The sequence below is a fragment of the Octodon degus genome, unplaced genomic scaffold, assembly GCF_000260255.1.
Source record: "Octodon degus isolate 3935 unplaced genomic scaffold, OctDeg1.0 scaffold00160, whole genome shotgun sequence".
Taxonomy (NCBI): domain Eukaryota; kingdom Metazoa; phylum Chordata; class Mammalia; order Rodentia; family Octodontidae; genus Octodon; species Octodon degus.
The window spans coordinates 4,000,040-4,024,263 of NW_004524736.1; the positions used below are offsets into that span (position 1 = coordinate 4,000,040).

General features: G+C 42.8%; 1 protein-coding gene across 1 annotated transcript in view; it reads left to right on the plus strand.

The window, feature by feature from the left end:
- Snd1 (staphylococcal nuclease and tudor domain containing 1) overlaps positions 1-24,224 on the plus strand; it is a 443,244-nt gene that overhangs the window by 65,067 nt on the left and 353,953 nt on the right. The gene's annotated exons all lie outside the window — the stretch shown is intronic.

The following is a 24,224-nucleotide window of genomic DNA, read 5'->3' on the forward strand; positions in this document are numbered from 1 at the left end:
GTCCCTCTTTATCCTTTGCAAATAGTACTTGTAATTAGTTACACTGTTTTGTGCTACTTATTGAGTCTTGGCTGAATAAATGCTTCCCTAATGTGTATGACTTGGGTATATCAATTTTGAGGAATTACACTTTGGATGAAAACTCCAAAAGTTGATATTCAGTATATAGATAGGGAGTTTTTCTGTTTTAAATTCTGTGGTTATTTTTTCCATCTTTCTGCATTGTAAGAGGTTGGGGATAGGGATTGAAGTTGAACGTTTTCTTGGGTACAGTTAAGTGTTAATTTTGCAGACATTGTTTCTGCTCTTATTATTGTCTTCTGATAACTTAAGTCAGTTCAGTAGTTATAGAACCAAGTTCTTAGTGAGAGCCACTGCCAGAGGCAAGTATTTGGTTTTCTGAAATTGAACATTGTGGTTGAAGTTAGTGCTGTGTAGCTTCAACTTTTTTTTTTTTTTTAATTTGTTGCTTTTGTAGTTCTAAAAATGTGGAATTTATTTTACCAATGTTTTGTACATACATATTTTGTGGTGCACGTACGAGTTGCAATTCATACGCTGTTGCCATTTGTGTGAGAGTTTCTAGACATCCCAGAAGAGTAAAATAAAAATATCATGATTGTCTTTTGAATCAGATCATGCATAAAAAACATATATGGGATGGGTGATTTGAATGTCTGGCCAATCAGTTCATTCCCTTCCCTTTTTTTCCCCATAGAGGAGCCAATTTAATGCAGCAAACAGTGCCGTGGTAAGGTTGAGAATTTAAATGCATGGAAAGCCTAGAAATGCCAAAATGAGATTCTCTCAGTAGCTGTGCCTCATTGCACAGTGTAAATACATGTCTCCAATTTTATCAGTATTGGGAGTAGTCCACGACTCTACATCTGTGCCCTACAGTTGGAATTAAGGTTCCCACAGCAACCACAACTTCGAAATTCTTCAATGTTAATTTTTGTGCCTGCATCATCAGCCAAAGCATTATGATAATGGAGGTTGTGTAGCTGAATTTCAAGGAGTGGGGGTTGGGGTGTTGTAGCTTAGCTAGGATAATAACAGATTTTCTGAAGAACTAACCTAACTAAGAATTTTAAATTTTTTGTGGATCCTTTGGAGTTAACCTAATGGCCAGTGGGAAGTTGTTGGAATATATTTCCTAGTTTAGCTAAGATAATGATAATACAGTTCTTATTTCCCACCAAAATGAATTGCCTCTTGCTTTCTTCTGCTTCTGTTTTCTTTTTTTCCCGTTCATTCTTGATATCTTCCTCTATTTTAAGAAAGTTCTCAGTAAGCCTTAGCTATAATAGCTGCAACATATGGCTCTTGAGGGGAATGAGGACTAATATCCATTATTTGTTCATTAAAGTCCTTTGGCAGAGTGTAAATAAGGTAATATAACACACCTTGAATATGATGGTAGAGGGCACCCTGGAGAACCCCATTGTGGTGGAGGATATGGCAAGGCTTCCAAGGGGTTGTTGTTAGACTTGAGTATCCAAGGTGGAGAAATTAACTTGCAGAAGGGGCACTACAGGCCAGCACTGTCTTGATAGATCTGTAATGCAAGCCATATAGGTCAGTAGTATATATTATTTAAAATTGTCAAGTAGTTCCATTTAAAAACTGAAATATATTAACTTTAATGTATCTTATTTGACTTAACATATCCAAAATATTATCATTTCTACATTTAATGAATATTAAAACATTAATGACATAGTTTCTCTCCTTTTTTATAACTGTGTCTTTGAAATATGGTATGTATTTTTACTCTAGTCCCACATCTGAATTCCTTCTGTCACATTTCAGGGATGCAGTTGGCACATGAGGCTGGTGGTTACTGGTAGGGACAGCTCAGCTTTACAGAAGGAATAAATGTGTTAGGTGTCAGCAATTGCTGGCTGTTGGGTACTGTGCTGGAGATATGGTAAGTCATGAATGGATGGTTTCCTCATCCTACTCTTATCGAGCTTTTAAGTCTAGTAGGGGAAATGTACACAAATCCCATTTATGTTAGCTGCTGTGAAGAAAATTAAGTTTAGAAAAAGTGCATAATCTAGGAAGGTATTTTTATGTCTTATCAACTATACCAATAAAATTAATTAAAAAGGATTTATTGGTTGAAATGATACCTGTCCAAACAGTGGGGATAGTCAGTATGTAAACAGATGGCCTACCCAAGGGAAGCTGGTGGGGCCTAGGGCGTAAGTCAGTGGGCCTGGCAAGCGTGAGGTCCTGAGTTTGAGTGCCAGTATTAGCCAGCCCCCCCCATCCCCATGGCATCCAAGGGATGCTGGGAATAAGCTGTTAAATGGTTAGGAACAGCTCAGTGAACAGTTTTGGGGAACAGGTAATAGATAGCCATTGTGGCTGGTGAGTGGCATGCCTGCTGTGTGATGTTAATCCACTGGGAGGGCTGAGTCCTGTGTGTCCTGGGGACACCTTGGGTTCCTAGTGGCATAGGAGAGAATATGGGCCTGTGATGAATTGTGAGTAGAGTAACTGTGTATGACCAGAGTAGCAGGTAGCTAATTAAGAGTGCTGAGAAATGGGCTTGGTTATCAGGGATCAGATGTAGAAGACTTTGATGCCATGCTTTTTAGGTGTTATCTTTTAGAATTTTAAGTTGGAAAACAGCAGGCTTGGATTTAAGAACTCCTATGTCAGTGGTGTGATTTCATAAGATAAAGGAATTTGTATTTTATAGGAAAAAACTTACTAGGTAAGAATGGATCTGCTACAAGGTCTAGTGTTTCTTTTGAAAACCTCAGTTGGCCAAAGACCCAGGGGAAAACAGTGCAGTGAATGAAGAACCGTGGTATTGAAGAGCCATCCTTCTTCATACTGAAGATTCTAAGTACTTGGTTTTTCTACTTGAAGAATTCCCCAGAGCTCTCCTAAAGAATGCAAGATTCTGTTCTATGCTTATTCTAAAGTTAACAGATTTACAGTATGGGTAAATAAGAAGAAAAATCATATGGGGCTCCCAGTGGACTATGACTACATGTATCTAAAGCCTAGGCAGTAGGAATCCCTTTGGAGTTGTGGGTTTCCAGTTTCCTGTACTCCTTCCCAACTATTCTTCCCAACTATTCTTACAGCTACACTGGGAGCCCAGTCAAGGGGTCATAGAGAGGACTGGCCAGGACCCCTGTTAGCCCTTAGGGCATCTTTGTGCAAATTAGAGAAGGGTGCCCTTTTCTCTAGGGAGCCTCCCATCAGGGCTTATACTTGGCATACAGATTGAAGGCTGAATTTCAGCTCCTGTTTTCTCTATCCCTTTGGCCAAGTGCCCTTCTGCAAAACACAGCACACACAAGAATATGTGCCTGCCCTAGTTAGATCCGGGCGGTAGAATTTCCAAGAGAAAAAAAGATACCAGGAATGTGTTTTGGGAGATGGAGGATGACTGGCTGTAGAAGCACAGCGTGCTTGAGGATTCTTTGGAGATATGTGATGGATGGATTGAGAGGGGCCTCAAAACACTCTTTCAAGATTACCTCCTGTTTAATTACCAGGCACTTTCTGAGGCTCATAGCTTTGGAAGGGAGCTAAACATAACCTGATAGTTTATGTATTGGACCCTTTTCTAAACCACACAACCAAGTGGGAGAGGGGGCAGATCAAGGAAGTGGAAGAAGTGAGGAGGGGAAGTCTTTGGCAGGAGTGTCCTCAGGGGCAGGTGGGTGGCTGAGAGATTGCTGCGGTGAGGAAGCCTCACCCAGGAGCATCCAGTGGCAGACTCCATGGGCCTGGCCCTTCCCAGAACACACTAAGGTTCCCCCTACCAGTACTGAGGCTTGAACTCAAGATCTTGGATGCTGAGTTACCTACATCCTTAGCTCTTCCTTATTTTTTAATTTTGAGACAGGGTATCATTAGGTTGTCTGTGCTGAACTTAAACTTGGTGTGATCCTCCTGCCTAAGTGCCCAGAATGTTGTAATTATAAATGTGTGTTACCACATTCGGCTTGGGAGAGATTATTTTACCATGTCTCTTCCTCCTGTTCTAAAAAATAGTAACCTGTCATTAAATAATATAGATCTTTTGAGACATCTATATATTTGGGGGCTACGAGGGCAAAGTGGCTTTTTCTTTTTTTTTTCCCACACAGAAACAAGTTCATTTCTCTTAAATTATACAGAAAGACAAGGTTTGCCCAAGGCTAACTGTATACTTCCACACCCCCTCTCAGTTATTTTCTAATTGGAACCAGGAGAATTGCTTGGACAAAACACTGTGATCAAGGGAACAGTTTTTACCCATGCAGCTGTGTTCCAGTATTGTCCAGGAATTCTTGGGCACTCTATGATGCTGGGGTTTCCCAGGAGCTTTGTGTGTTGATGGAAAGTATGACGGGAGGGCTAAAAGCAGAAGTGTGCAGTATTCCCCTCAGAAGGATTCCAGTTTGAGGGATGTGGTGGTATTGATGGTGTCACTGGATTGCTTAGGAGGTCCAGTGTCAGCGCTTCGTTGTTCACGCCTTCAGGCTGAAGGCCATTTAAGAACACTCTCTTGTGGTGCTCATGTGAAAGCAGATGTGCATCAGGGTTTCCCTAAAGGTAGAGCTTGTTTTAGCCCGTTGTTTGCCATAATGAAGTAAGTGCAGTGTCTTCCAGAAAGACTATGGGTTTTCTGAGCTGCTGCCTTTAAGGAGATAGCACATTGTGCAATCTCAGGGCTTCCTAGGGAGCTTTTGGCTTTGATCTGCAACTGGAAAGCCTAGTGCTCTATTGCCCAGGGCTGCCAGGGGCTTTGTGTTACACTTGGAGTGTTAATGACAAAGGAAACAGCCCCCAGGCATCCGATGAAGGGGCTGACTTATTCCCCCGTGAAGTCTGCTCTTACAGTGCTATTGTAGTTGGCAAAGAGATCCAGAGCTGAAATTTACCTTGAAAACAGGTACGCAGTTTACCCAACCCCCAGATGTTTAGTGTAGAAAGTTTGCTTTCAGCTGCAGGGCCTTTTTCTCTTAAGTCCTTTCTTTCATTTGTCTGTCTGCCTTGTAGCTCTCTCCTGTCCTCCCCACTCCCCTAGCGTGGGCACACACACACACACACACACACACACACACAATGCTTGAGCTTGATTCAATGGACGTGTAGAAAACAAGGGTATGGTCTTCCCCCAGCTGGTTGTCTGATGCTGTCAGTGTCTGTTCATTTCCATCCCCCTGTCTTTCAGCTTCTCCTCTCTGAACTTGATCCCCACATAAAGGTTCTTTCACATGAGGACTTCTAGCTGTTCAGACCTGAGCACTGAAGGATCGGTTTTGTTTAATGTACACTGTGCTTAATCTCACCAAGTCCTTACTATGTTCATCTTGGGAGCTGTCTCCTGGGGCTGACCTATCTGGGTCTCCTAGGCAGGCAGTTGGCAGCGAGGAGCTGCAGGTAGATGTGTTATTAGTGATGTCCAGGGATTCTTCAGGCTTTTTGTCAGAGGCAGGGTCCTTTGTGTTCTGATAACTCCATTCATTGTGCGTTCAAGGTCCCAGGGGCTTTGGCATTTAGAAACAATTAAACGTGGTTTTCAGCTTATTCCCTCCACTCTAGGTTTTTGAAAGCAGGACTTTGGCTGGTCCCTCTGGACCCTCAGGCAGGGATGCTGCTGAAGTGCATACGCACATAAAGCTGTAGGGTGTGAGGCCCTGAGTGAAGTGGGGGCAAACCAATAAACCCACTGACTGTGATCTGCTTGTGACTGAGAGCATAAGGCAAATAGCAAATTAGAGAGGGTCTCCTGCTTGGCATTAAGGACCTTGGAGAAAAGCAAAGGCTCTTTGAAATGGATATAGCATTTCACTGGTTTCCAGTGGAGAGATTTGGGGAGTGCAGCAATGTGATCAAAAGACGTGGAATACGTCTGTGCTGGCAGAGAGGCATTCTGTACCAGTTTCTGATTTGTTTGATCTGGGCTTTTTTTTTTTTTTTTTTTTGAGATGAACACTTGAAATCTTCTTTGTTAGACTGAAAAAATTACTATTAAACTTTGGGAGGTTCTTAGCTCACCTGTTTAAGATTCCATAATGCGTATCCTGATATTTTAAGCTTAATGTCTAGGTGCCACCACTTAAAACATTGCTGTGATCTGCTTCCTAGCTGGAGAGGTCATAGGAGGTCCAGCCGGGTGCCTTGCGATGCAGTCAAGACATTGGATATCTGGGTAGATAGCAGCTTCCTAAAATGTATATTTTATTGATCTTTTAAGTGAATTTTAAACTGAGGAAGACAGCATGTGCCTGTCTTGCTGCCCTTTGATTTGCTTTCTTCTCACTATTACAAATTATATTTTCTTTCGTTGCCTTTAGTTCTATATCCCCTTTCCAATGATCTTGCCTCCCTCTGTCAAGTAATTTTTGTGGGATTTTAACAACCTCCTAGTGGGTCTTGGTGATTAATCCTTCCCTAAATCTTGTGCATTCACCTCTTTGCATCTGTCTTTCTTTGTTGCTTTAATCGTCCCTACCACACAGTTCTACATTTTCCATTTATCTAAATCTTTCTCGCACTATGTGTTCATATTTCTTGTCTCCTTTCAGTCCTGTGAGCTGCAGTAATTCTCTCTTGTTTTCAGAATTGACAGCTCTATTATTTTACTGTCCTGTGACCATTTAATACAGTGGCTGTGCTGAGGTACCACCCCTCTTCGTTGCCCTGGTTCTGAAAGGGCCTTTGAGGCCAGAGACTTCCACACGCGACTTTCTCTCTCCATAGCACCTTGTACTAGTGTTTCAGGTGCTCAGCTACTTTCCATTGTGAAGTCTAAGTTCCACTGAGGCCAGGAACAACATGAGCTCCTCATCTTTACTGTCCCTCTTTCAGTATGTTAGAGAGTACTGTGAATACAGTGGGCATTTATACAATTTTTTTTTGTTTTTTGTTCTCTTTTTACAGTTTTGGGTATTAGACCGAGGGCGTGGAAGATGCTAGGCAAGCATTGTATCACTGAACCCTTTGTTATTTTGAAACAAGGATCTCCTTAAATTGCCCAGATTGGCTTCAAATTTATGATTCTCCTGCCTCAACTTTTTGAGTAGTTGGGATTACTGCAGGCAACATTTATCAAATTTTCTTAAGTCAAAATATCTGCTAAGGCACAAGACCTAGTTCTGTAGATTGCTGTTGCTATCCTTTTTTGTTTTTTCCCTTTTAACTGTATTTAATACACGGTCTGCAAGGTGTCACTAGGTAGATCAGACTTGTAGTTCTAATCCTGTGTTCAGTCTCCCAAGAGATGGGATTACAGGTACATGCCACCACGTGCAGTCTTAATTGCCATCTCAGCATGCCCTGGGGGCGGGGCTGGCATTGCATGCCGAGGATCGAACCCTGGCCTGGCCACTGTGCTCTGCTTAAGCAAGTGCTTTGGTCCACTGAGCTATCTGGCTGGCAAATAAGTGTTTCCTTTTGTTTGTTTGTTTTAATGTATTTAGAAAGGGGTCTACAGGGTCTCACTACGTAGATCGGACTCGTAGTGATCCTCCTGTTTTCAGCCTCCCAAGCGCTGGGATTATGTAGATTACTGTTGAATGGGTATAATATGTGCCATCTCTAAGTCTGCTGCTGATCTCCTTGACTGTTTCTGAGAGCTGTTTCAGCTGGAGTCAACATCCTGATGTCTAATAGTGCAGGAGGGAGTTTTTTCACTCATGTTTTTTGTTTGTTTTTCTTTCCGGGCTTTCTAATTGGATCATGCCTTTTGCTGGATCAGTCACACATGGCTTCATTTTCTTTGGGCATTTCCTCTTCCCCACTTACGGTTTCAATCCAGTTGCTACCTTTGGGTTGACTAGTCCTGCCTTTTGGCATTAGCTTTCCCCCTAAGGCATATTCTGGTCACATGGTACAGATTGGGATTGGAGTCAGTCCACCAAGGGGCTTAATTTTAGGATTTTAAGCACACTTGAAGACTAGACCCCATTTGACTTGCTTTTAATTCCTCTACTCTTATTCAGGCATTTCTGAATATCTTTCATAGTAGTCCAGATATCTTGATTCATTGAATTTTTTTGGTGCACTTTTTACTGAGGGCTGTATATTTTTTTCTTGTGGTCGACCTTGTTGGTTGTCAGATTATTTCTTTGCTGGAACTAATTTTAAAATCAATTAGAGTGCTTTCCCTTCATCTTTCTCTCTTTATTTATGAGATACTGATTGCAGAGCTACCTACACTGTGTTTAGATAAATGACTTTTTTTTTTTTTTCTTTTTTTTTCAGAGCATTTATATTCAAGGCAGGCATCGCTCAGCCAGCCAGTGCTTTGCATTTGTGCAGGCCAGGGCTGTAGGTTTCATTCCTTGGTGGGCTAATTAACTTTGGAGTGGGAATATTTTGTTCACTTCAAAAACCAAACATTTAAACTCTCATGTACTATAGGCACTATGGTTTTGGGACATTATTTTTATCAGTAAAGTGTTCATACTTTAGGCACAAATACCTAGTCCTGAGCCAGTATGTGTGTGAGTCGTGGTCAGTAAGTGGACTTCAGGTGGGCTTATGCATTAGGCAGTTTAATTAATGCCACTGTTTCAGCAACGGGTCTTCAGAACAAAGACTAGAAGGGGAACCTGAAGGACACAGTGCTTTTTGCCTACCAAATGACAGGCCTATTGCTTAGGCATATTTTTGATGTCACTTTTCATTTTAACATTTCTTTGAAAATCCACAGTCAATTTCTGGGTTGTTCTCCCTAACCTCACCTTCTTGATAACTGCACGGTTGGGGCTGTGGTGTGTTGCCCTGTTCAGTATCTTACTGGTGGCTGCCTGGGTGTATTGCTGGTTGCAGTGCGATATCTATGCAGGTTAGCAGTGAAGACGTTCTGGAGACTTTGTGTTCCTTACCTTTTCATTCTCCTCCTTGAAGCCAGTCAATACAGTCTCCTTTGTTTTTGTTTCACTGTATTGCTCTCTTACTGAAACTAAGCAGAATTATTGCCTCTGTGGGGTTCCTGCTGCACTTTTGTGTTCAGACTTTGGTCTCCAGAATTTAGTTGCTTCTGCCATCCTGCTGATTCCAGATAACCCACAAATTAGATACCTGTAGTTTGTAATTTCTGTTTCTAAATAGCACACCTTCCTCACCTTCCTTCTTTTCCCCCTTCTCACATTAATTATTTTAGGTCAGGTAGATTTCTCATTTCGCCACATCTGTTACTAGCTGACGGCCTAGCACATAGTTGATACTCATGTGCTTGTTACATAAAGTTTCATCATATTCTCAGTTGCTGTCTTTTCTCCTTGTTTGTAATTTGATGGTGCTGGATGGGCAGAGTACAGTGACACTTGACTACTTCTACCATTTGGTCATCTCCAGGACATTTTTCTCCGTGTTACCAGGAGGATGGACTCTTTCCATGTGCTGTTGCCTTTTGTAGGGTGGGCCATAATTAGGAGACAACCACATTCTTATTCATATGGAGCTGCCTTAGCATCTGTTTCTCCAGCTGGAGGGGCCTGTTTTAGAATGACTGGCATATAGACAGAGCTCTGGAGGGACTGCTGGTGTGCCCTGGGCCTGGACTACCTTTGTAGCCTCCTATTCTCCAGGGCTGTGCTTGAGGCCCTGCATCTGTGGATGGGGGTGGATACCTCAAGGCTGCTTACCTCCTTATTCTTGGGTCCTCTTTCCTTTTCACCGTTCACTGCAGCTGCTGTGAGGGAATGCATTGTACTCTGCATGATAGAATAGGCAGGCAGCGCTGTTTGCTGGTTTTGGCCAGTGGGACACCAAAATTATTAGGCCAGTGTGTACTTTAAGAGGAAGGAGACTTGATATCACTCAAAGCAGCTCATTTCATTCATTTCTTATAAAGAGAAAAGAAGCTATCGTAGGGCTTTGCTGTTCCTTTCAGTGTGTGTGTATTAAACCACAAGCTCAGCGTTTTCCTCAGGAAGACATCTAGTGTTCCTGCTGCTTGAGCCTGGTTTGAGCTGGGTTCTGGCTGGCATTAGCAGCTTGCTCTGGGTGCTGCCTCCTATCTAAAAGCTTTTGGGTTTCACCCCTCCTTCCCTCACCCCTTCACAGGCTTCTTTCTAGAGTGACATTCCTCCAGTCCAGACACTCCTCTTTGCATGTACCAACTTAGAGTTCTTCTAGAGTGCCTGGACCCAGTCATAGTGCCATGAGAAAGATACTTGCTCCTCAGTTGAGAAGCCATTGCAGTTTATAATGGCATTTGATTCATTGTTCTGATCAGATATTCCATAAAATACAGCAGGTGGAGGATGGTCACTGGCCCTGTTGGAGAGCTATGTTTCAATCCTAAAAAGATACAGAATAGTCCTAGGATATCTGAGAGTGTCCACAGAACCTGACAGACTGAAAATTTGGTGAAATGAAATCCTATAACCTTTCATCTCTCACCCATGTCACCTAGCAAGAAATGTATTTTGAGGCAAAAGCTGATAGTGTTTAATCTCTCTGTCTAGGAATATATGCTTTTTTTTTTTTTTTTTTTTTTTTTAATCTGGAACTGGGGTTTGAACTTAGGCCCTTACACTTGCCAGGGAAGCACTTATTCTACTGAGCTGTCTCCCCGGCTCCTAGGAATATATGCACCTGTGTTCTGGGGAGCACACTGTCTTCGTACCGTTGTGCCCACCCAGAGCTGGTAGATTTGGAGACTTGGAGACTTATTTTGCTCTCTTATCCCCACCTTGTGAGTCTCAAGAAGTTTTGCTAATTTGTTTTCTTTATGTTTTGGTTTGCAAATATTTGTGGAAGTATATGATATAAATAGGTGCTCCTGGCACTTTTTGTTTTCATTTGAATTTGTTTGAATTACCTTTTTTTTTTTTTTTAAATTTTTTTTATTTGGGTGTGTGTGTGTGTGTGTGTGTGTGGCCAGCTCAGCCCACTAGGGGGCGGGGCTGGCTGGCATGTGATGCTGGGGGATTGAACCGCGGTCCTTGTGCTTTGCTAAACTCCTTCTAAGTAGGTGCTTTAGACCACTGAGCCATCTCACCAGCCCTGTATTACCTTCTGAACTCACACTGTATTAGTTTTTATTTTGTGGGACAAAATACATGACACAGTTTAAAAGAGGGGAGGTTTATTTGCTTCATGGTTTTGGAGAATTTAGTTCATCCCTCAGCTCCAAGGCAGGAACATCATGACAGAAGGTTACGGGAGCACAAAGATGCTTAGTTTGTGGTGGCCAGGAAGCAGAGGAGTAGGACAGCACCAGGGAAGAAAGGGCTAGGGACCCGATAAAGATGACAGATGCAGGCCATGCCTCTTGTGAACCACCCACACACCCTGAAGTTGTTTTACTCGTAATTCCTTGCATAGCTGCCAAGCCAATCTAGTTGACAATTAAGCTTCACTGTCACTCTATGGTTCCTTCCGTTTCTACCTGCTGCTGTCCCTTCTGGAGGATAGAGGGAGTTTATAGACTTGGTTCACCACGTGAGGTCATCCCTGGCCAACACAATTTGGTCATTCTGATGTTACTGCAGACCTTACAAAGGAGTCTGTGCTATGCTATATTCCACTTGTCTTGTGTTACTCTCAGATCCTTTGTGCTGTGTTTTGGATGCAGCAAGAGTCTGCCAGTGAATGAATGCATAGCATTGTTGCAGTTGACTGTTGGCCTTTAGCTGTCTCGCTGGGGGTTCAGCCAAAGAGAATGGCATCTTCAGCTATTTAAAATATCTTAGTAAACATTAGTAAACATCTTCTCTGTTTAAAACACAGATCTCTCTCTAGTTTTCTTGAGCAACAACATTAAAGCAGCTTATTAAATGTGATTTTAAATACTAGAAAACTACACTTGTAGAGTGCACGCAAGATCAATGTCTTGAAGTTTATATCAATTGATGGCTAAATTGGTAAAATCTGTAAATCTGTAGCTCCTATATCCTGATGCAAAGCAGCTTCTTACCCATCACAGTGGGGTCTTGCCTTTCACAAGTAAACACGTGCAGCCTGCCGGTAGGGAGGTGGGGTTTTCCTAGTGCTGGCTTCTTTGTGATGACAGGTTTCAACCTTGGTGTTCATTTCTAGTGGTGGGAAGTTTTAAAACTCCAGTTCTCTAGAGATAGCTGTCTCCTTCCTGGTGTCTGTGGGAGGAAGTAGGCCTTTGACTGTTGGCAGCCTCCAGATCTGTCTTCCAGCTCCTGGCTCTTGCCCCCTTTATTCCTGTTTTTACCTGTCTCTCTGCCTTGCTTGACCCTCATTATTGCAGTCTTTGATGGCCAGGATTCATATGAGGAAATGAAGAATGAAGAGCTTAGCTTGCTTCCATTTTTCTGCCTTTGACTCTGTGTCTTTGTGTCTCTGTCTCTGTGTCTTATCACCTATTTAAAACCTGCTGCCCTACCCAATTCAGGGATGGAAACCTCCTGGTAGCCGAGGTTACTGATCTGAATGTAGCATGTGTCTTGGAGGATATCAATCTAAGGAAGCAGTTTGACTCCTCACACATTTATACATTCAGCCATCTATATCTGAAGGTTCTACATCTGTGGAATCAGCCAGCCACATATTAAAAGTTTTTGAAAAAAATATTATCTCTGTATCTCCTCCTTCCCTCCTTCCATTCTTCCCTTCCTCCTTTCTTCTTTCCCTCTCTCCCTCTCTTCCTCCCTGTTCCCTCTGCAGTGTTAAGGATTGAACCTAGGGCCTCACATATGCTAGAGAGCACTCACTATACAACTGAACTAATGCCCAGCCCCAGATTTCTTTTCTTGCCAGTTATTCCCTAAACAAATGCAAATAGAAATGCAAATGTTATGCCATTTTATATGAGGCTTGAGCCTCTGAGGATTTTTTAAATGTTTTAATTTTAAAAAGAATATAAAAAATAGTAAAAAACAAATGCAGAATTTCAATAAATAAAATGTTAGCAATTCAATAATGGTTATGTTGCATATTGTTTTCTTCAGATTAGTTGTTCAGATTACCAGATATAAGCCTGTAAGATTGGTCACAAAATTATAAAAAATTAAAAAGGAGAGAGAAATATTTAAGCGCATTCTCTGCCTCCTTTCAAGCAGCAATCAGCAGTACAATTATACAAGCTATCCTGTGTATGTACATACATATTTGTCTTTCCCTTCCTTCTTCCTCTCTTTCCTCCTTTCCCTCATCCCAGTTGTTCATTCCCTTTGAATAGTTTATTTTCCTTTCACTGCATCTATTGTACCTTTCAGATCTTATTTACACTTTCAGGTTCTTACACCAGGGAGACAATGTGATGTTTACACGTGTAAGTCTAATTTATTTCACTTACAATTATGGTGTCTAGATGCATCCATTTACCTATAAAAGTCTCAAATTTATCTTTTTTTATAGTTGAATAATACACCATTGTATAAAAATACCTTATCTTTTTATCCATTCTTTAGTTGATGGACATCTGGGTTGTTTCCAAGATTGAGCTATGAGAAATTGCGCTCCTATAAACATGGGTGTACATATATCACTATGTTATGAGGTTTTCAGTTCTTCTGGAAAAATACCCAGGTGAGGAATAGCTGAGTTGAGCTAGTGGTCCCCCCACACCCATCCTGGGGGCCATGCTGGATCCTGGACAGCTTCAGGGGCCTTGGTGGGCCCTGACACCCCACTCCACCCTACCCCACCCCACCCACCCCACCCCACCCCAGGCATCTGAGGATTTTGATTCTAGGGTGGGAGGTATTCTGGAAACAACACTCTGTAGATACGGAGGCATCTCAGTCTCCTGGTGCCTTTGACCTGACTTAAGAGTTCCAAAGCTGGGGAAGAGGGACATGTTGCTATTTCAGGCTGTTATATGACCTTTGCACCTGTCTTTTACCTCTGATCTGTTTTGTGCTAGGAAAGTGATGCTCATATGTGCACTTCTAAGATGTCCCCTAATACTGAGTTCTACAAGGGCACAGAATTTGATTGTTAACTGTTAGAGTCGCTGCAAATATGGCTGCCCAACGGTATTGCTTCTCATTTGCTACAAATGAGCTCCAGGCCTGCTGGGTTTACACAGAACTACTCTGAGGACAAAGATTAAGTTGGTGCCACGTATTTTGATTGAACAGTGGAGCTGCAGTGTGAATTCAGGTCTGCCACTGCCTGCTACTGCTCTTGTCTTTATGGCTTCACCCTCGGCCCTCGGCCCTGGCCCTGGCCCAGATGCACAACCGTGTGCCCTGTTGGTTCTCACAATGAGATCCATCTAAACGTTTGCCTTAGAGTAGAGACCATACCACGTTTTATTTTAGTTAGTTCTGTTCATTTTTCACCACAGCCAGACACTTCAGCTTTAGAACCACTGTTGTAAGCTGTTGCTTTTAGCAGTGCAAGCATCAGGGCTCACCCACATTCTCTCTGCAGGACTTTGGTCTGACAGTGCTGGTGTTTCTTTTGGGGCCTGATTTAGACGCAACACTGTGCACCTCTGCATTTCCTGTATGAGTAGTATCTCACCTTTACCCCATCCCCAAGGGGCAAGGCTGACTACTAATCAGACTTATGTACTTCTAAGATATTTTAGCTTCGAACAGTGGATGGCAAACCTTTGAGACCAAGTGCCATGCTGTAACCCTAAACCCACTTACTTGTTGGAAGGAGCCAACTCTGCAGTTAAACCTTAATTTTCATGTTTTAGTTTAGAGAAAAACAACTCATACATTAACATTTTTGTGTTAAAAGAAATAATACGGTGACAGGTGTGCCATAGATTCACTACTGCTAGCTAAGAACGTCTGAGCATTCCAGGCAAAGGAGACAGGAATTATATCATTTGAGCTGATAAAAGCTGGTATTTACAGTTTCAGTCTAAATTTCATTTCATGGTAACAAGAGAAAAGGTTTATGAAATGGGGCCTTGTTGGGCCTGGATTCACACCTCCTGTGCAGTCTGTTAACTGAACATGCTAAAGTAGAGAAGAGGGGGCAGGTTAGGGGAGTGTCGCCTCTGGCATGAGAGCAGTCCTCACACGGTGGATGAAAATAAAGTGCTTCATGGCACATGCCACAAGGCCAGCAGTTCAGCATGCCACCCAGCAAATCCCCCAGCGCCTTCTGAATTTTAGCTGGCACAGACAGGAATGCTGCACAGAGATCTTTCAGGGCTGCTCTGTGCAAGCTAAGGAAAGAGAAATCCTGTCATGTTAAAAGCCTTACCGGTATTCTGCCCAGTTCTGTTCAAGGCTCAGCTCTGAGCTCTCTAGGTTGACAATTGCTGTTAGATTGATTAGTTGATTCATGCTAAATAAATACACAGAAATGTGATTTAAAAGTCAGTTTATGGGCATGTTAATATATAATGTGAATTTCACCCATCAGAATGATCTGATGGACCGAAGGTGTTCATGTGGAAAAACTTGCTTATTTCCAGAATATGAGGGAAAAAGGTAGCTTACCCAGAGGAAGGTGGTGGTAGCCCCAGATACACCTGGTTCAGGCAGAGTATGAGACACAGGTCATCCTGCCTAATCTGCATCCCATCCTGATTAAGACAGATGAAGAAATGTTTTGGGAAGATGCTATGCCTTGCCCCAGGTTTCTTCTTTGGTGGGCAGGGTCCAGGATTTTAACTCCCTCCAAATGTGTGACATGAGCCTGGATGCTGGTTGTGTTAGTGGCCTTTTCTTCTTGGGTACAGAGTGGGCTTTTTTCCATGCTTTCGTCTTCTAGGTTTCTGGTTCTACCAGAAGCTGTATCTTGTTGGTTTTCTTATTGCAACATGCTTTCTTGCTTCAACATAGTTTTATAAAGTTAGACTGTTTCCTCCAACTGTTTTTGGAAGCACCATGACTTATGTTGAGAGTGTCATTTATATTTGTAATGGGTTTTTAAAGAGATAAGTGGGTGACCTGTAACCTCACCCCCACCCCCCACCCCCTTTTGCTATTTACAGTGCTAGGGATTGAGTTCAGTCACTCAGACGTTCTGGGAGAGTGGTCTACCATTGTGCTACACCACCTCTTCCCACTCTGTCTTAACAGTCTTGTCTCGGACAAAGTTTTCCTGATTGTAATCTCACTACAGTACTTAGAACAGTCAGACTAACCCTATGAACAGATTGGAGTCTTTCTTTCTTTTTTTTTTTTTTTAAATAGAGAGTCTCAATACAAGCCATTCTTATGGAGGTTCGTAAGCCCTGGTATTGCAGGCAGCCGAGTTAGATAAAAATATTATAGGCAGTCAGACAGGGCCAGGCCCTTGAAGGAGACAGCACAGAAGAGGAGATGCCTTACAACTGTGGGAGGGGTGGATGCTCCTGCTTTGAACCAGAACTAAAGACCTAAAGGCCAAACAAATGCTAAAAGAGTAGCACCTGGGGTTGATTTTCTAAATAGGTATAGATCACCTGGAAAGACCCAAGTGAGTCACTAGCCCAACCCCAACAGAAAGAGACCCTTTCCCGTATTCCAACCCCCGACAGGGAGAGACCCTGTCCTCTGTTCATGCCCACTTGCTATGTGACTTGCTTTCCTATTTGATACCGGATTTAATCAGTTTTACCTGAGCAATGGTTCTTGTAATCCCATTGGTTGACCATAGTTTTGTCCCACCTCCTGCCCACCTAAGCAAGTTCCCATTCTCTCTCTCTCTCTCTACCTTAGCTCCACAAGGTTTTACACTATAAAAGTCCCTGGAAGACAGAGAGCTTCTGGGGACTACCCACTCGAGGCCCCCCTCTTGTCCCTCTCTTGGACAGGAGCTTTCTTTCTCTCAATAAATATATTCTGCTCATAACCTCTGTTTGTTCCTAAAATTCATTCTTTGGTTTTAGAGAACATGAACTCATGCAGGTCAGGTCCAGAGATCGATTTTCCCCATGTCATTTGGAGGTTCCCTATATGGTTTGGAGGTCACCCACCCGAGACCAGTTTTTCTCCCTGTATCACGGGAGTACCCATTTCTAGGTATTTCATTATTGATTTAATTTTTATCCATTCTTTTCTTACATTAACCCCATTAGACAGATTATTTGTCTGCTTTCATCTTTACATGGTTCTGTACTTAACCAGTTTTTTCCTAATTATGAATGTAGCATTCATTTTATAAATTTTGGGTTTTTTTGTTTTGTTTTGTTTTGGTTTTTTTTGCAGTACCGGGGATTGAACTCAGGAGGACCCTGCACTTGCCAGGCAAGCACTTGTTCTACTGAGCTATCTCCCCGGCCCTAAATTTGGGGATATTAAAGAAGAAAATATAAATTACTTAAATCCTATTATCCAGAGGCAGTGTCACCACTGTTAATATCTCATGGCCTTCTCACCAGTGCCTCTGTTAATGTTTTGTCAGTGAGCATTTCCCTTGGTCTTTAGATAATTTTTTAAACAGAATTTTTAATGGTTATGTAGTTTTTAATAATGTAGATGTATGATCTTTTATTTAACCACTTACCACCTAATATTTTGGAGCTATAAATTATCTCCCATTTTTGTGATTATGTCTTTATTCGTAAAATGGAAATTGGCCTCAGAGTAGAAAGTGTAAGCAGGTCCCTTGAGATCAGCAGTAGGTAGCCCTTGGGCAGGCGTGCTGGATTTCACCGTGAGGCGGCCTTGGCACAGATGGGTGGGCCCAGAGGAGCCTGTGTGTAGTCCCGCTGGCAGCGCACTCCCTAATCACCTAATTCCTTATCTATTTGTGTTATTTAGAGGCAGGACTGGACCCAGGCCCCATATTTTGTTGCCAGATGGACTCTTCCTCAGGAGCTCAGACTAAACTTGCTGCTTTTGAAAAAAGGGCAGAGGAAATGGCTGAGTCTTTTCTGGGGTCTCACAGCTCTTACTAGCTGCCCTGGCAGGGAGAAGCTGACACCCCTGAAGGGGAACTTGGTCCCTGGCGCCCTCCTTGTGCAGCCCGCCTGCTGCTAGTGGGCTGCTCACAGGGCCTTGCGCTTGTGTTTGCACAATTACACTGCAGATCATTAAGTTGTATCCTATTGTGACAAACACATTTACCCCCACCTAGGTGTATATAAAGCAATTATATTTAATTAACATATAATAGCATTACTGACCAGTAGGTAATTACAATTACCGGTGCTTGTTTAAAGGCATGTAGCCTGCCTCCTTCTTGAGGAGGTGGATGTGGCCCATTGGGGGAGCAGGAAATGAGATCCAGGAGGGTTCCCACATCCCTCTGTCTCTGGGTGGAAGCTGAGCACTGTCAGTATAGTCTTGTTTGAACCTAAGAACTGGTGTGATAGCTACGGAGAGCAATGGTTCACCTTGTTGAGGACTCCGTAACCTACAGGTCATGTCTCAGGCATACCTTAATGCAGAAAGGCAGCCCTGGACAAATGCAGCCCAGATGCAGTGTACTGTCTGTTCCCAGCCACACAGGTTCAGTGGCTCATTGCTTATTGATTCTACTAGTCAGGAGCAGAGAGCATATTAAAATTGTACAAATCAGAAGTTGCAGTAATGTCTTGTTTGACTCATCCTCAAATGATACAATTAGAAGATACTCTCCAGTACAAACAGCACACTGTGGCATGCGTGGCTCAGGTTTGCCACCGCTTTTCTGCACTACTTAGAAACTGAATTTTACCTTCTCGTCTCAGGTTATTTTTAGTGGGCCGTTTTGCAAGGGTGGGTTGTGTGCTGTGGGCAGCCTGCTCCCAGCGGGCGAAGGACTGGCACCTTGATTACCCTAGTGCCTTCTCTGAAGACTGACAGCTGGTGCTGGCCCTACAGACAGCTGTTTCCTCGGACCAGTCTTTATCTGGGTGCAGTCCATCCACAGGAGAGGGAGGGTCCTACTTGCTTATAAATATCTTTTCCTTATCTCTCTTATCTCTGATCTTGCTTCACATAAACATGGCCCAGGAACCAAGGAGGCTGGAGGAAGATGGAGGGAGAAGAACTAAGTTATCAGACACCCACTTACTGGGGGCAGCTGCTTGTATGGCCCCAGGGTGGCCCCATCCTTCTTCTTCCTACCTTCCTGCTTCTACCTGATGAGCTCTCTCCCTGTGTCCTGTATTGGCTCTAGGAAACTCCTGTAGGAGCCAGGAGAAGGCTTTGGAAGGACACTCACTCCCAGCATTAGCTTTTGATGCCCAGGAAGAATGGAGACAGTTTAATCTGTGCACAAGAGTGTGGCTGGAGCAATACCGGCTCCCTCTGGTCCGCTTTGGATGAAAAGAGCAGTGGGTTTGCTTGCGCTTCCATGGATCTGTGGCCTGCACTGTATCTGTAGTCTCCAAAAAGGAAAGGTTAAGGTGCAGGCTGGAGATGTAGTGATACTGTATCATTTGTGTGGACCTTTCTCTGTAGTTCTCAAGAAGAAGAAATTAGTATCTTGGTCATTTGAAAAAGTAGTTTTAGCTTGTAGTCTCTCTGCCACACTTTTTGGAAAGTGCCTTATTTTACCCAAATCCCATTAAATATTAGGCACTCTTTCTGAATTCCCTTTACTGTACTTTATCTGATTAGCAAAATATTTATGTGGACCCAGAAGGCTGATTTATTTATTTTATTGTCTTTTTAATAACTTGTTTCTCCCTTGTGCTGGGTGTTTTCAGAGGCCCGGACAACTGCCATGATTTCTTTGGTGATAATCATCTGCCCTCCCTTGGCCTGCTTCCGCAGGGGCTGCTTGGAGTTTCCCCAGCTTTAATGAAGCCTCGAGCTGTTCTGTACCCTGGGTGGATGGTGATAAATCCACCCGAAATGCCCCGCCCAGAGACAGGGCAACTTATATTTAACATATAGCTAAAGCAGAGTAATGGCTAAGAATTAACAGGAATGGCCCAGGAAAATGTAGGAGTGGAAGTGCCACATAGGAAACTGGCCTTGGTTTTCCTGTTGTGGAATCTTTCTCCATTCTTTCTTTCCTTTATTTATTGTTATTTTCATCATTAGTATTTTTGGTGGTATTTGGGATCAAGCCCAGGGCTTGGTGCATACCAAGCAAGTGCTCTGCTACTGAGCTGTTTCCACAACCTCTGTATTATTTTGAGAAAGGATCTCACTTAATCGCTCTGATTGGCCTTGAACTTGCGATCCCCCTGCCTCAGCCTACCTGGGGTCACATATGTGTGTGCTGTTATGCCAGGCTGAAAACCTCTCTTATCCTGTGTCTGAGGATTTCTTATGTAATTAATTTGCTGACCAGAGTGCCATAAGCATTTTTGAGCACCTGCCTTTTTCTGGGCAAGAAACCAGGCAGTTGCTGGTGAGGATGGTCTCTGGAGAGACTCTGTGCTCTGGAAATAGATAGCAGATCTTTTGGCTGGGGTCGTAAGGTCATGGTAACGAAAGACTGGTCAGAAGAGAGCCTGTGATTGGAGATGCAGAATTCTTGCTGGCTCCCTTTCTTATATACCAGCATAAAGCAGCTCTCTTTCTTCCTGGCACATTCCCCCCATGTAGGCCTGTGCTCGTGTTGCTTCCATAATTAAATTCTTCTTGCCTGCAAGCACGTATCTCAGGTGTTGTTCAGAGCAAAACAGTTTTCTGTAATCTTTCCTGTGAGGGTAACTGGGTGCATTTGTTCATAATGGACACATGCCTCTGTGTGTGTGTGTGTGTGTGTGTGTGTGTGCGTGCATGGGACGGCTACTTTTCTTTAATTCATCAAGCACCTATTAGGAAAGGCTAAAATAAAAGCCACTTTAACAAATAGCTTGGGTATGTTTTAAACATTTATTTTTTTTCTTTTTTTTTTTTTTTTTTTTTTTTTTTTTTTTTTTTTATTTATTTATTTATTTATTGTGTGTGTGTGTGTGGCCAGCTCAGCCCACCAGGGGGCGGGCCTGGCTGGCATGTGGTGCTGGGGGATTGAACCGTGGTCCCTGTGCTTTCCCAAGCTTGTTCCAAGTAGGTGCTTTAGACCACTGAGCCATCTCACCAGCCCCTCTTTTTTTTTTTTTTTTTTTATGTGCTGATCATTGAATGGAAAGCATGCATGACTTGGAATGTAATAAAAAAACTAAGGAAAATCAAACCCAGGAACTCTTCAGTGTCTTAACTCCACTAAATTAGAGCCCAGGATACACAGTAACTCATTAGGGAACAGATACGATTACTGCCTGCTTGGGGTTCTGCTGCCGTCATACTTCAGCTCAGTCAGCAGAACAAGGCAGAGGGAACATGGGAAGTATTGGTGTTTTTCGTACAGAGGCTGGCAGCCCTTGACTGCACATCAGGATCACAAAGGAGCTTTTAACCAGCCCGTGCGCCCCATGTCTCCTGAATCAGAATTCCCTGGGTGGGACCTATGTGTCTTTGCTCCTCTATTGTTTCCCGGATGTTTCTGCAGCCCATCTTCATGTCCTGGGTGGCTGCACTGGCCAGTGGAATTCTGAGAAGATCCATTCTGGGTGGAGGCGTGTGATGGGAAGAGATGGTATCTAACACAAAGAAAATCTTGTAGAGGCAAATATGTTTTTAATCTTTTTAAAGAATCCTGTGAAGTAATCATATTCTTTTACCCTTTGGAGAAATTTCCACTTATTTTATAATGAATATGTCATAGCCACTCTTTTCTTAAATGATGAGCTTAAATATTTTCCTTCTGGAAAGCTCTTCACTTATAAAATGTTATTACTTACCTGTCTTTTCTCGATATAAGAAGAGAAAATCATTAACATTTAATAGTATCTGACTTCCCTTTTGTAGCCTACAGATTGGTGTAGTAGTTGCTTTAGAAGCCATATGTGATGTGTTTTATCTGGGAAATTTTATTTTTCTTTGCAAATACTTGCAATAAAGCTTGGATTTTTCAGTGGATGTTTTCATCTTGTACTTGATTTGTTCCATTATATAATTAACTGTATGTATACGTGTTGGGGGGGGTACTGGTGGTTGAACCCAGGCCTTTGTGCTGACCTAAATCACCAGCTTTTTTTATTTTCGTTTTTATTTTTATTTTTATTTTGAGACAGGGTCTTTCTAAATCACTGAGTTGTCTAGGCTGGGCTTGAACTTTCAGTCTTCTTGCCTTAGCCTCTTAAAGTGCTGGGATTACAGGTGTGTGCCACCACACACAGTTTAAGGACCCTTCAAATATTGAGTTTCTAGAGAAAGTGCTGCATTTTGTACAAGATGACTTCCTTCCTTCCTTTTTGTAAATAATTTAAACTGGGAAATTTGGTAGCAAATGCCTATCATCCCAGCACTTTTTTGAGGGCAGCCTGAGAGCTACATATCTAAACCCTTGCTCAAAAACCAAAATGATACAAAAGCTTAGAGTATTACTGAAAAATCACCAGGGAACTTTTTTTTAAAAAGACAGTAACAAAGTGGGACAGGCAGCCTTGTGCAGAATGTGATTGCACCTGAGGCAGTGCAGCCCGCAGCGTTCAGGGGTGGCCAGGAACTGTGCTTTTCTGCGAGCCTTCTCTCTGTTCCGTACTCTTTGTAAGCATCACCCTCAGCTCTGTACCTTTGGGGCCCATGTGCGAAAGACCTCATCGTTCTTCTGCAGGTGACTTTAACAGGTGTGTTTCTTAGAGGGCATAGCCTAGATTCCTCCACTTTTTTTTTTTTTTTTCCGGAACTGGGGATTGAACTCAGGCCCTTGAGCTTGCCAGGCAAGCACTTATTCTACTGAGCTATCTCCCCAGCCCCTCCTCCACTTCTTAAACTTGTTTTTAATAAATGATAACAATGAGCACTTACTTAGTTACCTTTTGGGGTAGCTCAGATGTCTTTAAAAGCTTCAGTATTAATCCCCACAGTGTTTCCCTACAGCCAGCTAAGGTTTCCCTGTCATTAAATGTAATAGCCTGAAATTACTGGGCTGTTGTCTTGTTCTCAACCCTCTGTGGGGTTGGATGGGTACCCAGAATGCCTTTCCCAGACACCTAAGCTGTAAGCTGCATTACTTGGCTTTTCCTAAGTAGAAAGTCTTATAAGGACCTCAGAAATTTCTTTCTAATGCTTGGTGAAGAGATTCCTTTGGCAGCTCGGCCATGGGAATGCCAGTCTTAGGCAGAGCATGTTGTAATGTTAGGGTTAGTGGCCTGAAAGCTGAACCGATCCAAGGCGGAACCAGTGAGACCGGAGGATGGCATGTGCCACCAAGATGTGCCTTGGGCTGATGTTTAAATTGCATTAAATTAAAGGGTATTTCTTATTCTCCATTGTGGTGTCACAAAGAACAAAATTAGTGTCATTTTTAGCAGCTTTGAGCCTCTGGAACTGTCAGTCTCTTTGAGGGTCACTGGGGATAGTAGCTCAGTGAGGCCTGTTCTGAAGAGGCAAGAAACCTTTATGTTCAAGGCCTTCTGAGGACAGTAATCTTTACAAGTGCAGTGAACTCTACCCTGTTGGTTATTTTCTGCAGTCTGTTCTTGGGGGGAGGAGTTACTGAGGATTGAACCCATGGCTTTCACACAGAGCTACAGCTGCAGGTTTTTTTTTTTTTTTTTTTTTGAGGTAAGCTCTCACTTAGTCTGTATGCTGGACTTGAACTTGGGAGCCTCTTACTTCAGCATTTGGGGCCCTAGGATTATAGGGATATGCCACCATGTCAGGTTTGCAAAGCCTTCTTTGTTTTTACAATCTAGATAAGACAGTTTCTGTTAACCCCTGTCTGTCACACTAGGACAGAAGGAATTGGGGTGTGTGGGTAGAAGGTAGCAAGCACCTTGTGCTTTTTCTTTTGTGAAAGTGCTACAAAGAATGCTAGTGATTTTACAAGCTTATTTCATCAGGCAGTTACTTAGTCCTGGCTCTGAACAACATACTGTATTGGGGATGGGGAGCAGTGCTGAGTATGGAACATGAAGCCCCCCTTCTCAGAAAAGTCCAATCTGATAGAAAGAACTCAGGTCTGTGTTAATGCCGGTGGCACAGGATACATGCCAAGAGATGCAACCCAGTGGCGTCGGGACCATTGTCTTTGACCACTTGGATTCTTGCTTGGTACCTTTTGTGAAGTAGAAAGCAGTGCATAGTACATTTCTAGAGTGTTTGTCACAGGATAGGGCTAGAGTGGTGACATTTGTTGACCTCTGTTCTCTCAACCATTTTATTCTTGCTTCAGTGATTTATGTTCTTTTATTTTAACCCCTTTTGCCTAGTGTTTCAGGAGCCAGGCTTATATCCAAACTACCAAACTGTTGTGGCGGAGTTTGGTAGAGAGCTCAGAAAGAGGGAGGAGCTGAGCTGTTTGTAAGTGGACTGGACCCTGGGAACCTATGTGGTATTGGTTGTGGTATATGTTTGAATGTTTTAAATTTGCAGAGATTCTTTTGCAGTGCACAGGAACCTCAGTGGGCAAAATATTTTCCCTGAAGCTTTGTTTTTTTACCTGGACATTTT